Genomic DNA, 16,316 nt, shown 5'->3' on the forward strand with positions numbered 1-16,316 from the left:
AACTTCTCCTGCACTTGACAGCAAGAATCAATTGGGTATACCCTCTCTATATTACTATCTGACATCTAGTAGGAAGCTGATAAATGTTTGTTCAATTGAACTCTACAGGCACACCCCATTTCATTGTGCTTCACTTTATTGTACTTTGCACTCTGTTTTTTTACAATTTGAAGGTCTGGACAACTCTGTGTTAATCAAGTCTGTTGGCTCCATTCTTACAACAGCATTTGCTCACTGTGTGCTTCTGTGTTGTGTCACATTTTGGTAATTCTCAGAATATTTCAAACTTTTCATTATTATTATATTTCTCATGGTGATTTGTGTTCTGTGATTACAACGCACTAAAAGCTCAGATGATGGTATTTTTTAGCAAGAAAGTATTTTTTTAATAAGGTATGTACATTTTTTTTTTTGACATAATGCTACTGCACACTTAAGAGACTACAGTATAATGAAAAGACAACTTTTATAAGGACTGGGAAACCAAGGTATTCATTTGACTGACTTTATTGTGATATTCACCTTGTTACAGCGGTCTGGAACCGAAACTGCAATATCTCCAAGATACGTCTGTACTTTGTTTTAAGAGAACTTAAAAAGAACGAACTAGTTTAAGAGAACTAAAAAGAAAGAAAACCTAAAATATAGAGTTTTCTTTAACTCAGTATTTTAAGTGCCCTTTATTCAAGTGTATTTCATTATTTATTGCAGAAAGGTTGCTTGAATCTCCTGCTACAAGGCAACTGACCGCCCATACACCACAGGTCAGCATCAATGACAGGCTAGAGTCACCAGCATGAATTGGATGCTATGTAAATGGAAAAATAATATATACTTTTATCCAGTTAAACGTACAAATGCCAACATCTAATAATTACATTCCACTTAGAATAAATTAAAAGACACTTAATACGCTTTCTACAGGAAAATGTTACAGATAAAAGTAACTTCTCTCTACCCACCCATCCAAATTAAAGAGCTCTAATTCTGAAAAACAATTTAGCATAGTGAGGAATTTTATTTATTTTAAATAATTTAAAGGAAAGATAAATTACTACAATAATTAGCCAATAATTACACTGAGAAAGAGACACATTTCAATATAATTAAATCTAAAAAAACTAAACTACTTAATTTTTCCACAATTTTATCATTATGTTTGGCATTAATGATACCATTGCTATTGCATGAATTCCATTGCTCTAAAAGGCTAGCTAGTATCATTTTCCTGAAACCAAACAAACTATTAGCAGAAGCAATTTCAAAGCTATACCAACAGACCTCACAAAATTAAAAAAAAAAAAAAAAGTTCCTAACAAGAAAGGCTAAGTACGAAGAAGTCAATTAGGAGAAAACAGAAGGTGAGAAAATAAAAGAAACAACATTTAAATTCAAGTCAGAAAAACACAAATAGAACAGTTTCCAAGATGTTTGTTTTTAATTGTCAAGTCTACTAACAAAATCATTTTAATGGGTAAGGTCAGAAAGATCTTAGTAATAAACAATGTCACTAACACCTCATTTTCCTTTTTTTTTTTTTTTGAAATGCAACCAATGGTACAAAATCGTCACCCAGTTGCTAATATACTTGTCATTAAAATATACTTTGAGCACTAAAAGAACACCAACAGGAAGCAGAGAAAGTCAACGAGCTGAAATTTTTTAAACTTATTCGTTCACTTTTCAGAGAGCGAGAAAGAGAGCGCACGCAGGGGAGGGGCAGAGAGAGAGAGGGAGAGAGAAAATCCCAAGCAGGTTCCGCGCTTTCAGTGCAGAGCCTGATGTGGGGTTCAATCCCATGAACCATGAGATCACGACCTGAGCTGAAGTCAAGAGTCAGATGCCTACCCAACTGAGCCACCCAGGCGCCCCAAAGCTCAAATTTTTATTCTTAGAAAGAGCTGATTACAGAGCCCAACTGAGAGCAAAGGCTGTGTTGATGCCACGACTATTCTATCCATGGTCTGATCTTCCTTCGACTCTGAACACATTTCCAACAGAAATCACTAGTGAATAGGCTTCTTCTTCAGGTTTTTGTGTTTGCTTGTTTGTTTGCTTTTCAAGGAAAAGTCCAAGAATTATGGAGGCAATATTTATCTTGAAACGTAAAGCCTGAAAAATAATGTAGCTAATCATGGCTCACAGATATTTCCAAACTAAGATTCAAGGCTACCTCCATTATTTAAAGTAAGAAATACCAGCCTTTAGCTATAAATAAGAGCGAACAGCTTTCACATTACTGGAACATAATTCATTTTATCTCACCACCTGCATTTATAAATAACCTTTTGGAAAAAAAAAAACCAAATATCATGGTCTTTTCATACCAGCTCCAATATAACTGCAGTTATTTATTGTCTCCATGCATTTACTACATTTCATGATTTAGCGCTATGACAGAAAATATATGTGATCTGTCATGTTTTCAATTTATTAAGTAACAAAAAACTTTTCACAAATACATTCACCTAAATTCAGTTGGATACGTCTAGTATAACAATGCTTTCCAAAATGGCCACTCTTTCAATTAGTTTATGAACAGAACTACATGCCACATAAACTATCAACTTCCATCAATGCTGTGGAGAGTTTGCCTTCCTCCTATCATTTTAATTCATGGAGGCCTCTTTCAACTAAAAAATCCTACTGGTCCCACTGAATAATATATTCTCCAAACTGCTATCAGATCATTCTACAATTGTATCATGTCACTTCCTTCTCCCAAAAAAACCCAATAATGATTCCCCTTAGTTTTGAACATAAGGTTCAATCAACTTAAATAACTTACCAAATAAGAGCCTTCCTGATGAGCCTCTACCTTTCCAGACACTTCTCCAGCCATTTTTTTTTTCACCCAATTCTTGATCCGGCATCTTTAATTATATCTTAAAATTGAGTGCAACTCACAGAATGTGGTATGCTGTCCCATGTGGTCTTGGTCCTTAACATTCCTTCACTGTATTCCCTACTCTTGCCCTTCCAACCTATAGGTGTTGAGTCAACTCAAAACAGTCCTTCCCGTTCAGCTAATTTTCACCAATTCTGAGTAACTTTCACTGGTGGTAAAGTAATTTCAGTCAGAAACTACCACGTTTATATATCATGTTTATACATCACAGTATTCAACACACAGTACTATATTCATTGACTTGTGTGCTCCAAATAGCTCCTTGAATATAAATTCACTTGATTTATGAACTATACTTTATTTAACTCTATAATCTCAGCACTAACACAGAGCTTAATACATAATTAGCATTCAATAAATGCTGATAGAATGAACAAATGAAAATAATACTATATATAAAGATAATACTATATATAAAATTGTTGTAAAAATAGGTTCTGACTCCTAGTTTCCAATTTGACATGTAAACAGATTGGAAGGTGTCACTCCCTTCCCTCAAGATAAGAAAAAAAGCTAAACAAACTGAAAATCAACCAGTCTTCTTAAATCATCAAAGAGCTGAGGTCACAGGGCAAACCAGTGAGGTAAACATGGGAGGAAGCAAACAAAAGAATGCAAAGGGGTTACAGTTTATCAGAAGCAGAACCCACAACTGGAACCAGGGAGGAACACTTAAAGGGTAAGTATTCATTAATTGCTAAAGATTAAGCATGGACTAGCAAGAAAGACAGAAACTCAAGGTAGCCCAGCCTTACTGGAGGGCCCTACACACTCCTCTATTTTACCTTCCAGAAAAACACCATGTTCTCACAGTGAATATCAAGGAAAAATCCCCTCCAGCAGGTAAAGGGGAAAGTAATCATTTTGAAAAAGCTCCAGGATTCTGCTGAACAAAAGCCCTTAGAGGGAACTATTTACCAAAATCTAACCAACTTGTATTACATCAAAGACTGATGGCCCTAGAGAAAGGAAAACACTCAACTCCAGCACCCACTACTCTTTGGAATGAGAGAAGGGAATATACAACTCCAGCCTGCATATGGGGAAACAAAAATATTCAACCCCTGCTCCTCTAGCCTTCTAATTTAACCCACTGTGAGATGAACAAGAGAAGCACCTAGGAAAGTCACAACTCCCAAAAAGATTAAAACTAAAAAGACTATATTTCCCCTTCTCCCACAACTACTACCCATCAATCAGCTTCTCCCATAATAAGAGGAGAACTGAAAGATCTACAAGCTTCAGAATCTACTGATGAAGGAGTCTCAAGGGAACCCCAATGACAAGAGAAACAAAACCAGAGACATCAGAGAAAAATTTTATCTCTGACACTATGGCTACAGGAACAGTAAACACAGCTAACTACTAACCAGATAAACATAAAAACTTCACACTGACTGCCTACCTCCCTGTTTCTTTTACCAGATATACCACATCTGATGTTCAACAAAAAATTACAAGACATACTAATTAGGCAAAACATCCATCTGAAGAGATGAGCAAGAATCAGAACTAAACTCAGATATGGCAGAAATTTTAAAATCAGACTAAATTTTACAATAACTATGACTAGCATAAGAGGTCTAACGGAATTAGTGGACATCAAGTGAAAGCATGGGTAGTGTACGCAAAGAGATGAAACACTAAGAAAAAATGAATAAAAAGGAAAAGGGGGAAAAAAATCAAGCCACTGTAAAAAAAAAAGAGAGAGAGAGAGAGAGAATGGACTCATTAGGAGACTGAACATGGTAGAGGAAAGAATTACAGAACTTGAAGATATGTCAATAAACTTCCAAAACTGAAAAGTGAAGAGAAAAAAATTGAAAAGAATTTAAGAACTCTGGGAAAATTACCCAAAAATTAACATATATGTAATGGATGTAATGGTTCAGATCAAAAGGAGAAGAAAGAGGAAAAGGAAATAAATATTTGAGGGGTATCTGGGTGCCTCACTCAGGCATCTGACTCTTGGTTTCAACTCAGGTCATGAGCTAACAGCTCCTAAGTTCAAGCCCCATATCAGGCTCTGTACTAACAATGCAGAATCTGCTTGAGACTCTCTCTCCCTCTCTCTCTGCCCCTCCCCTGCTTGTGTTCTCTCTCTCAAAATAAATAAGTAAATTTTATAAAAAGAAATGTTCGAAGTAAAAGAGGTTGGGAATTTTCCAAAATTAAGAACGGACACCAAACCATAGATTCAGGAAGCTCAGAGAACACCAAGTAAGATAAATACTAAAATGTTGACACCTAAGCATATCATATTCAAACTGTAGAAAATCAAATAAAAAATCTTGAAAGCAGCCAGAAAAATAAATACAAACACACACACACACACACACACACACACACACACACACACACACTCACACACAAACACAAACCTTATCTACAGGTCAAAGTCAGAATCACATTGGACTTCTCATCAGAAACCATACAAGCAAGAAAAGAGATTAATAAAATTATTTTAAGTGTTGAAAGAAAAAAAACTATTTAGAATTTTGGGTCCAGTAAAATTATTCTTCAAAAGTAGAGAAATAAAAAAGACATGGAACTTTAAATGAATATTGCTAAGTGAAGGAATTCTGTCTGATTTTGTATGATTCCAACTATATGACATGCTGAAAAAGACAATACTGTAGAGACAATAAAAAGATCAATATCTAAAATGGTTAAGATGCTAAATTTTGTTATGTGTATTTATTTAAAATGTCATAGAGATTTTTAGGGAAACTATTCCTGTAGAATACTATAATATGATTAATATGCATAAACATTACACATTTGACAAAACCTATACAACCACACAACATAAAGAATGACCCCTAGCGGTGCCTGAGTGGCTCAGCTGGTGAGCCTCCGACTCGTGCTTTCAGCTCAGGTCATGATCTCATAGTTTATGAGTTTGAGCCCCGTGTTGGGCTCTGCACTGCCTCTCTCTCAGTCTCTCTCTGCCCCAACCTTGCTCATTCTCTCATTCTCATTCTCATTCTCATTCTCTCTCTCATTCTCTCTCATTCTCTCTCATTCTCTCTCATTCTCTCTCTCTCTCTCTCTCTCTCTCTCTCCCTCCCTCCCTCCCTCTCCCTCTCTCAAAATAAATGAGCCTTTAAGAAAAAAAAAATTGATCTCTAGGGGGACCTGGGTGGCTCAGTCAGTTAAGCAGCCGACCTAGGATTTCTGCTCAGGTCTTGACGTCATGGTTCCTGAGTTCAAGTCCCAAGTAGGGACCCTGTGTCAGGCTCTAAGCTGACAGTGCAGAGCCTGCTTGGGATTCTTTTTCTCTCCCTCTCTCTCTCTCTGTCCCTCCCCTGCTCATGCTTGCTCTCTTCTCAAAATAAACAAATAAACTAAAAAAAAAAAAAAAATGACCTCTAATGTAAACTACTGATTTTACTTAACAAATATGTATCAATATCAGTTCAACTGTAACAAACAGGGCACCAATGCAAGACATTTAATAACAGGGAAAACAGGGCTTTGAAGAAGGAAAGGGGGTAATATGGGAACTCTGTGCTTAGTGCCCTATGTTTCTGTGAAATTGAAACTGCTCTAAAAAAAAAAGCCTATTAATTTTTTAAAATAGTTTTTTTTGACATTTTACAATATTGAACTTTACAAAGATTTCATGCAGTAAATGACTACATAGCAGTGCTGTCACATGTATCAATTACACTGAATAATCTGTTATTTCAGAAATACGCAATATTTAGGACTCATTTTTTTTACATAAATAGCTAAAAGACAAGAGTGCTAGAGATTTTAAATAGTACTAGGAACAAAATACAATAATTAATTCTGTATTTAACCATTAATTATTAGGCCAATAATTAAAAGGTTAATTTTCCTAATAAGTGAATATTATAATTTTAAATGCCAAAACTCTCTTTTAGATGAAAAGCTTACCTGCGTAAATATTATTTTTTTAAATGAAGTATGCTTAATAAAATGTTCCTCCTATCTACTTACTTAATAAATTGTTCTAACACAGCAATACCATTTCATTTTAACTTTATTTTATTTATTTATTTATTTATTTATTTATTTATTTATTTTTTGAGAGACAGTGAGCGAGAGAGAGAGAGAGAGAAAGAGAGTCATCCAGCAGGGGAGAGGTAGAGAGAGAGAGAGAAAGAGAGAGACCCCAAGCAGGCTCCACACTGTCAGCACAGAGCACGATGCGAGGCTCAAACTCACGAACTGTGAGATCATGACCTGAGCCAAAGTCAAGAGTCAGACACTTAACTGACTGAGCCACCCAGACTCCCCCACAGTGATATCTTTTAAAATTTATTAAGGCAGGGGCACCTGGGTGGCTCAGTCACTTAAGTGTCTGACTCTTGACTTCAGCTCAGGTCATGATCTCAGGTCAGATTCATGAGACTGAGCCCTGCATTCAATTCTGTGCTGACATTGCAGACTCTGCTTGGGATTCTCTCTCACCCTCTCTCTCTGCCCCTCCTGTGCTCTCCCTCTCAAAATAAATAAATAAACATTTAGAAAATAAAATAAAATCTACTAAGGTAGACAGAATAGTCTCAACTCACATTAATGACTCTGGTTGCTTTTTGAGTCTCCATACATTAGTATTTCTATGTTTCATTTGCAAACAGGCTATTCTTATTACTTATGATGATTTATGTGTCTTTTTTTTAGAATTGAGTATTGGAGAAAGGGGAGAAGTATAAAAGCAATCATGTTAAAACTTTATCATAAATGAGGACAGACAATGACCAGAGCTTATAAGGGAGAAAGAAAAGCAGAAACTGCTCCTTTGTGATGAAAGTATATGAGATTTATACAATAATAATTTTTCAACTCTCTGGTCCTTAGCTATGTAATAACTAGAATTGCTTAAAATGCTCACGGATAAAGTAAGGTGTTCAATAATATAAACTTTTGCTTAAACCTATCTCATTTGCATACAGCTCAATTATTCAAAACCTAAAATGTTAATACACTATAGGTCTCAAATTCAGATCAGAATATAGGTTCATAGGTTCCCTACCAACTTTAAAACCTGGCACTTTTCCTGTTCAGTAATGATCCACCGCAGCAGCCAATAAACATTCAGTCTACTAATGTAGGTGCCTCCTCAGAAAACTAATTTACTTTGGATATTTACATCCAATGATAGATGCAATGAATGTTCTGGAGATTAGTACAAAAATAACTCATCCCTTTTTCTACTCAGATTTAAACTCAAACATAAATGGAAAAGAGGGGAAATAGCTCATCACCATCATTAATCAAATTTCTTTGCATCTTTCTTATTAGTAATAATGAACTAGATAAATTAAACATTGAGATTTATGATAATGTGGGGATAGTCTATAATGAAGATTTATCTGGATTCCAACCTTATCCCTAAAAGGGTCTCAGGGTGCCTTATAAAACTATTCACAATACATAGTAATTACATGATCAAGATGAAAATGCACTGCTCAATTCAACACGGCTCAGAAGACCCATACATGTAATCTTTAACATAATCAACTAAAAACAAAAAACAAAGATTTTGTAAATACTTTTATAATTCCGTTATAAGTAAATTCAAAGTTTGATCACTATTTCAAACACTTCTTGCCTGCTCTACAAGAGAGGCTATCCACTGGCAACCAATTTCTGTATCTAAAGTACAGGTGGCAGGAGTTAGCAACGGACGGCAGGCCAGCTGTCCGTTGATGTAGATGAAGTTTTACTGGAACACAGCCACGGACAAGGATCCACTTACTGTCTAACTTGCTCACTGTCTGCTTTCAGACTACAATGGCAGAGTTGCGTAGTAGACAGAAACCCTATGGCCCATAAAGCCAAAAATACATTCTATCCGGCCCTTTATAGGAAAAAAATGTACCCTGGCAGGGTATTAACTAGAGTAACACAGATTCAGGATTGATAATTTGCATGTAGAGATAAGAGGCTTCTGCTCATTAAAATAATTCTTGACAGACATAATTTAACGGTATAAACAAGTTAAAAGCAGCAGCAGAATTCAGTCATATTTTTTAATATGACTGAATTTTTTAAAGTACTTTTCATGTATTTTGGAAGTCCAGTTAAGAATAAACAAATGACACACTAATAAGCAGTGCCTGTTTTAATCCTCTAAGAATCTCTAGTTTATTAGTTAGACTTGCAGTACTGTAATACAAATGTGAAACTGCAAAAGTTGGCACTTTCAAAACACCATTTCCAATTTATCTTTTCCATATATCAATCTGTGAAAACTGTGTTTGTGAACAGCATTTAAGTATAAAAAATAAAACTATAAACTAAAATCTAAAATTGTTTGTATAGCCCAGGCTACTTATACTGACTTTTTTTTTAAATTTTTTAATGTTTTTTAATTTTGAGAGACAGGGAGAGACAGCGCGAGCAGGGGAGGGTCAGAAAGAGAGGGAGACACAGAATCCGAAGCAGGCTCCAGGCTCTGAGATAGCTGTCAGCACAGAGCCAGACGCGGGGCTTGAACCCACAAACCGCGAGATCGTGACCTGAGCCGAACCTGGATGCTGAACCCACTGAGCCACCCAGGCGCCCCACTGACTTATTTTTTTAAAACTGACTCTACAAATAAAATTTCCCACACCTCTCTATCCCTATACACCTTTCCCACAAAATGCTTCACCTTTGAGAACTCACTATTTAAGGTGAAAAATAGTAAAACGAATGCCTATATATCCCTTGTCTGGCTTCATCAATTGTTAACACTTTGCCACATTTGTTTTGTGTAATTTACTTGTATTTGACCTCATGAAATGAATTCATCATGCACCTCCTTTAAAAATAAGGATATTTTCCTATATATGTGTAATAGTATTATCACAATAAATATTCCATAGTATTATCAATATTCAGGCCATTTTCAGGTTTCCTCAAGTATCCTGCAAAAGATTTATAAAGCTCTTTTCTAAAATCTAGCATCCAATCAGGATCCACATTCATAACCAATTCCTCAGAGGCAAGGGCCAAATTTTTCTTTAAATAATCTTTGTGTATACTATGTTCTCTCTTGGTTCTAGAAGTCTATTCTCCAGTGAAGCTGTAGAACACAATTTCCCCAGTACTTCCCAGCCAGAACCAGGCAGCAATGAAAGGGGATCATGATAATAGTGGGCAGGAAACTAAATTTCCAATTATCTTGGTAGATTATTTTCCTTATGAAAATATCTAGAATGAAACTGAAATCTTATCTTAGCTGGTTACAACTTTTAAATAAGTCTAACCAACATTCGATGATCAAGCCAAAAGTCTTATGGCTAATTACCTGCTAGGACTCAAGAATTTTTAATATTCTCACTAATAGTAAGAATGACGAATAATTATCCAAGAATATCATTTTATAAAAAACATTTCATCAAAGTTTAAAGAGTGCTCTTTCTTAAAAAGCCAGTTTTAGAAAACTAAACCTACTCTTTTTTAAATGGATAGTCAATTTTAAAATGAATAAAGTTTTAATCATCCCATAAAGACTGGACAGCTTGCATATTACGCCTACGCATTTAGAAGTTGATCTGTTTGGCAATCTTGTTTCAATGCTTTCAAGCTTTTACTAAAGTATAACATATTTTGAACAATGCCTTATTATATCAGTATTGTAAAAATGTGTACTTCTGAATAACAAGAACCACAAATTTTTTCTATTCATATAATAAAGTATATGAATATTTTAACCTTGTCTAATTTATTTAATCTTAAAGTTCAAAGTAGAGCAACTCTTGACTACTAAACTTCCTGGGAAACTGAGATTTCCAATGGGAATACTGTTAAATTTATAAAATCAAAAAATCAGTATTTTAAGTGATTCATTTTCAATATATTTTCTATACTGTTAATTATGGTTGAACTCAGAGTACTTTCCAGTATAAATCACACGCAAGGCTTAACAAAGTATAGATCTAAATCTACAATCGCCCTTACTGAAGCCAATGAAAAAATCTATACACAGCAATGAAATTGGCATGCAAATAAAAGAACTGTCAAGACATGTATCCCTAAAAATAAGCCTACAATAACTATTTTAAAGACTGTGTGTGGTCTCACCCATATATTTTGGCAAGATGCACTTTCTCCAACCGCAGCTAGATTCATCCAAAAGCAGTGGCACTGGAGAGCCTCTGTCTCACCTGTCAAAATTGAAGAACGTTGTTCCAAAGACCACCATACGTCCACGGAGGAAAGCCACAGTACTACAGCTGTTATTGATAAGCAGTCTCTAAAGGAGAAAAGACTTCAAACAATTAAGCAAATCATCCTTAACAGAGATACAGACAGACAGACAATATATTAATGTTTCGATGATGAGATGACAAGGTATGAAACCTTGCCAGGTATGAAACCACTTGATCCACTGGAACACCAAGAGAGGACCTTTCATAAGTAACATTAACCGCATGGTCGTTTCTATTCTCCCTCTGATAAAATTTCTATACATTATCAATTCAAAACCTCTCTTATGTCCCCTTATTTAAATCTCATGAAACCTCCTTTGTAAAATGTCAAAATTCATCTAAATTACTACGGTCCTAAATCCATTAAAACTGCTGAAGTCTCACAGCCTAAAGCACAGAAGATTACGATTTATAAACAGAAACCCTCAGTATACTGAAATCTCACTTTTTAAAAAGATACCCTAATATCTTTTTCAACCACATTATAAAAACAGTTTATATTTTTGCTTTAAACTAACCTCCCTACAATAAAGCATACGGATCAATCAGGTAAGCTACAGGTAGGTTAACAAAAATAAAAAGGAACAGCAAGAAAAACAGTGACTTTGAAAAGAAATATGCCTCAGTGGACAATTCGACCCCCAATTTAAGCCCCAATTCGGTAAAAAAACAGCTTAAAACAAAATGTAAAGAAAGGACACTTGGCTGGATAAAAAGCTTAAATAATCATGATGAATCTCATAATTTTTCCTACTAGATCATAATATCCTTTAACCCTTTTTAATACTGCAACAACTCAATTGAAAAAGAAAGCAGTATCTTTTTGTGCCTTTTTTGGTTAAGCAAATACCCAAAAGGTTCTCTTTATAAGACAGTCACACCTACGACCAAGTCTAACAGCACAAAGGCAAAGTTACCCAGGCCTCCAATGTATTCTATGATGCCCCACGGTTTCATTTACTATATGCTCCAAGTACAAAGGTTCCAAAGAGATTAGTTTCACTTTTCCCTAAATTTAGTACATTAAACTAGTACAGTTGGGGTATTATTTTTCTTTGGTTTTGTCAGGAGCATGTTTGATATAAATTTTATTAAGTGGTAGTATATGTAACATTGCATTGTGGGTAGTAGTTTCCTGCTTTAGCCTCGCCACATCCTCAGCTGTCATATGAGCATATTTCCCATATTTTCTGCAAGTTCTCGCCTTTTTTTCTTCTTAGAAAAATGACAGCATTAGAAGATGAATTGTCCTAATAATTATAAGAAATATGATTTATGTAACTACATTAAACAAGTATGGACCACTCTGTACTTCAAAGAACAACGGGGGGAAAAGTAATACTCATAATTAAAGTGTTAAGGTCATGTGAAACAGTGTGTTACAAGTAAATTAGCATAGAGAAAAAAATTCGAAACTATTAAAAGAAAGAAAATCTCTAATCAGATGCCAATCCCACCTAACAAATGAGGTGTACCGTATCAGGATAGAACAATGATTTGCCTTGAATGTTAGAGGCTTCAAACCTACCAGGTTTTCATTAGTGAGGATTAATGTCAGTATCCCCTACTAGAACCTTAAAGAAACTACTTTGAGCCTTTATAGAAATGCCAAAACAGAGAAAGAGAAACCCAAAAAAAGCCTGAGGGAAAGAGGGAGGAAAAAAAGGGGAAAGAGAGGAAATGGAAGGGGAGAAGAGGGAGCGAGAGGGAAAGTTTAAGATCTTCTCTTTGGGCATCCAATTTCTACACAACCTCACATTTACAGATAGCTGCTACTACTAACCAAATGAAGTTGTTCAAACAATTATGGACATGGTGGTGCTTTGGGTTTTTATATAATTTAATTAAGACAAACTGAGGAGGGAAAAAAAACAAAAAATACTCTCATTACAAGAAGTACCACAAAATAACACCCTGTACAAACACACAAAACCATGCATGTGCATGCAGTTGTATACATGAACATATACCCCATTAAAGTAACAAATTTAAAACATTAGTATAATTATACATATCTTACTAATATAAAAATTTTTTTAATTATCAATATAAGGCCCAATAAGTGTTATGTAAAGTTAAACAGTTATACATTAAATCCAAAAAAAAAATTGTCAAAAAATACCAAGTTGAAACAAGAGATTAAGAAAGTTCCTTTTACTAAAAACCACACAATCAGGGAGAACATTTTAAGCCAAATCAGGATTTCTACAATTTATAAAATTCCTGCATCAAACCATTTGCTCCTATTGTTTTCAATTAAAAGAAAAATAGAAGAATGGCAAATAGAAGTATAAAACAACTTAAAACAGAAATGAACCCAAGATTGATACTGATAACATTACTGTATTCAAACAGGATCATTAGTGCAGAAATAATAATTCAAAAGGTAACAATAAAGGTATATGCGGTATTTGAAACACGTTTTAGTATATAAAATAAAAAGTTCAACCAATGTTGACCAATTTGTTAAATACAAAGTAATGGGGAAGCAAGGTAATTGCTTTACTTTTCATTTCCGTGGCATTAGAGTACGTAATTTCTAGAGCCGACCTAAACTTGTTACTTACTTCACATAGCAAATAAGAACATATCTCCCAAAAAAGGATGAAGTTTTGAGGGCCTATGGCTTCCATCTCTAATTTTAAGCATAGTATAAATCTATAATCAAGAGCTTTATTTGCAGTCGCTTTTCTGAGTCAGTCTCTTCATCACAGGTAATATTATTTCTAATGAAAGAAACCATCAGTTATCAAATGCATGCCAGTTATCACTGTTATTTTAAAATTTTTTACCACAAAGCAATATTTGGTGCAAAGAAGATATATTTTCAATCTAGAAAAAAATATGTGTGGATGATGAATACATACAAACTCTAAAGCACATGACTTCTCTTCCTCTTGGCAGAATTTGATGGGCCTCACAGGGAAAGAAAGAGTATAATCAACAACATCTATGAAACTCTTATGCAGTACGAGTAATCACCCTGACCAAAAAATTATGTGCAGGGCAGTTACCTGCAAAAAGGTAACAGACAATTAATAGACTCACAGATGTAAATATTATTCAAATACATGTTAGTCAACTTGGAGGGCCAAAGTATGCTTAATTAAAATAAAAATGTTTTAAGGGCCAAATATTTAGCAAAGAGTCGGGGTCGCAATATGTTGAAGAATTCTTCTGCAGAAATGAAAATTTCATTAATGAAGAAGAGTGTTTACTTACCACACTACAACAGCGACCAAAAATTTCTCAATTACCTCATTCTGCTATTACACATACATATATGATACTATATACAAATCCCTCCTTTATCTTACTCTAGAAATTAATTCAAAATATGGATCATATTGGCACACCTTATCTATGAAAGAGAATAATGGACTAACTTGCATGTTAAATGAAAGGTTTTACTTTTCCTTATAAATCCTGTTTACACACACCGTGAGGCATAATAAATCTATATTTAAAATAAGACACTAAAATGTGTTTTTGGTTTTCTATCACTGAAAGTTTATTAAAAGATAGTTATGGACATCTGAATAATAAAGGATTAAAGTCATGCTCATGTCTTTTCAGTATATTTTGGGCAAATGAATTTTTATTAAAGAAACTTATGTGCTTGGATATTTATCTAATGAAAACCAAAAGCAGATAATGAACTGTGCTAGGAAGACCATCAGCAGGAGTATCTTGGCTGTCACACATCCTCGGTGTTTTCCAGCCCTAACCCCGTTATAAGCCCCAAGTGATGTTTTGTGATTCACTGTCTCCGCCCACCCTCCCGGCCATTTACTTCACGCCACTCCTAGTTACTATCATACTAGGAAGAAATCTAACATGCAAATTCAGAGTGGCGTGGATAAATGGCAAAAATAAAAAAATAAAAATAGCCTAGAAAATTGGGTCTGTTCGGCTTTATAATTTTTGTTGAAAAATACCCCATCGCTCCCAACTGATGAAAACAGGAAGCTCTATTCATAAATATGAAATTCTCTGCCTATGATATATAATCATCCTAATAAGAAAATGAGTTCTATACATACATGTCCAAAGGGGCAAAAAAGGAGATAGTTTCACAAAGATGTTTCCAATTTTCTTCTGAATCAGAATTAGCAAATCGAGACGGCTAACATACTCTGTCTGTGTGCATTATTCCTTACTACACACAGCATTTTGTAATTTATTTCAAAGCTTCCATTATAAACAAAAAATACAGCTTCTGTTAACCCACTCCATTCTGAGCTTATAAAGCCAGTAACATTGAACAATCTAAGTTACAAGAATTTTACTTTTTAGATGTACATATAAGATTTGCCGTCAAAAACTCTGTTAGAGTTAATATCCAAATAAACTATCCAAAGAATTATATAAAATGAATATATTTATCTGCAAAATAAAAATTACAAGCATTAAAAAAACTAAGATTCATCCAATAAAGTATAATTATTGCCATTATTTTTATAAGATTTTCTAACTGGTCATGAGATAAAGGTATACATAATACAAAAGATACTAATTACATTTAATCTTTATTGTAGGAGCCGGCATCTAATACTGATCATACATGAACTAGACAGACATGATTTAGTATTTGTAAAGGAATCTCAAGACTAACACTCTCATGACAGCCAATTACAGTCAAGCCCAGCAAGCAGTTTGCAACCAGACCTTAAGAAAGGTAAACTTTTTTACAATGAGTTACAGATTCACAAGTTTAAAAAGACAAGAAAAAGAAAAACAGAAGGACTCCAATCACCCAGCAAATATGAAGCAGACCCCAGAATGTGATACAATCCAAAGATGTAAATTATTGTAAATCATCACTGTTGTTCAGAATTTCACACAGCCTCTTGAGCCAATTTTGTTCCTTTCCACAGACACAATAATGAACTAAATAAAAGGAGGCAAAAAAAGAAAAAAAAAGTGGGGGTAGGGGAGGAGAAAGGAAAACCGTAAGTGCAGAGCTCTGTTCTACAAATGCTTAACCTTACAGGAGTTTGGGCTCCTTCAGCATTTGTGTTCTATCCAAATCCTCATGAGTCACAAACATTAAAAAGCTATATCCTTCTGGATGCCAGGAAGGGCCTTACCACAAGCCTTTTGTCAGAGAGAGAGAGGGAGACAGTCAGAGAGAGAGAGAGCAAGAGCAAGGGGGGAAAAGCCACAGTGGTAGGCAGTCCCACTTTACTTGGAGTACTGTGAGGTCACAAACCACATGATTCTGTCTCTCCAGTAAT

General features: G+C 34.7%; 1 protein-coding gene and 1 long non-coding RNA gene across 4 annotated transcripts in view; both read right to left on the reverse strand.

Annotated features, from left to right (window-relative positions):
• The window catches only part of SUPT3H (SPT3 homolog, SAGA and STAGA complex component), a 498,445-nt gene that overhangs the window by 428,409 nt on the left and 53,720 nt on the right, over nt 1-16,316 (reverse strand). The gene's annotated exons all lie outside the window — the stretch shown is intronic.
• On the reverse strand, nt 651-16,215 carry LOC115296742. The gene is made up of 3 exons (XR_003911027.1): nt 16,071-16,215; nt 11,035-11,123; nt 651-808 (listed from the first exon to the last, which is right to left on the reverse strand). It is a non-coding gene; the product is annotated as an uncharacterized LOC115296742 (long non-coding RNA).

Source organism: Suricata suricatta, chromosome 7 (genome assembly GCF_006229205.1).
Source record: "Suricata suricatta isolate VVHF042 chromosome 7, meerkat_22Aug2017_6uvM2_HiC, whole genome shotgun sequence".
Taxonomy (NCBI): Eukaryota; Metazoa; Chordata; class Mammalia; order Carnivora; family Herpestidae; genus Suricata; species Suricata suricatta.